The 566-nt window shown below is 44.5% G+C and overlaps 1 non-coding gene across 1 annotated transcript; it reads left to right on the top strand.

Moving 5' to 3' along the window:
• Window positions 1-179: 179 nt before the first annotated feature.
• LOC115030946 lies at window positions 180-242 on the top strand. Its single transcript, XR_003836543.1, has one exon. It is a non-coding gene; the product is annotated as a U7 small nuclear RNA (small nuclear RNA).
• The last annotated feature ends 324 nt before the right edge of the window (window positions 243-566 follow it).

Below are 566 nucleotides of genomic sequence, written 5' to 3'. Positions count from 1 at the left end.
CCATGGCTTCTGCATCAGCTCCTGCTTTCTGACCTGTTTGAGTTCCAGTCCTGACTTCCTTTGGTGATGAACAGCAGCATGGAAGTGTAAGCCAAATAAACCCTTTCCTCCCCAACTTGCTTCTTGGTCATGATGTTTGTGCAGGAATAGAAACCCTGACTAAGACAGAACTTCTTGAAGAGTGAACACAGATCTTTTAGAATTTTTCTAGCAGCTTTTATGACTTTGGTCAGAAAACCTATGAGCTATCCAGAGAGCTTTTAGATTTTTTTTCTAGCAAGACCTGAGCTGTCTGGAGATCTATGTAGAGCTATCTCAAGCAGAACACAAGGATGTCAGTTTGCACCCCACCTCATTGACCTCAAGTCATTCTTTTGCCACTCCCAAACACCCCTTCTTCAGAACCCTTCTCCAAGCTGAGGCTGGTCCTTGGCAGCCACAAAAGCAGGAAGTTAATAGAAGCAGCATGCAGACGTAATCAGTGGCTGCACTTGCAGCATTAGAATCCTGCTAACCACAAAGAATTCACCAATGCTAGGTTCTAATTCAGACACAAAGGCTGTGAG

Source organism: Mus caroli, chromosome 4, assembly GCF_900094665.2.
Source record: "Mus caroli chromosome 4, CAROLI_EIJ_v1.1, whole genome shotgun sequence".
Classification (NCBI taxonomy): Eukaryota; Metazoa; Chordata; class Mammalia; order Rodentia; family Muridae; genus Mus; species Mus caroli.
Note: the sequence above shows the minus strand (reverse complement) of the source record. Positions and strands in the feature narration are given on the sequence as shown.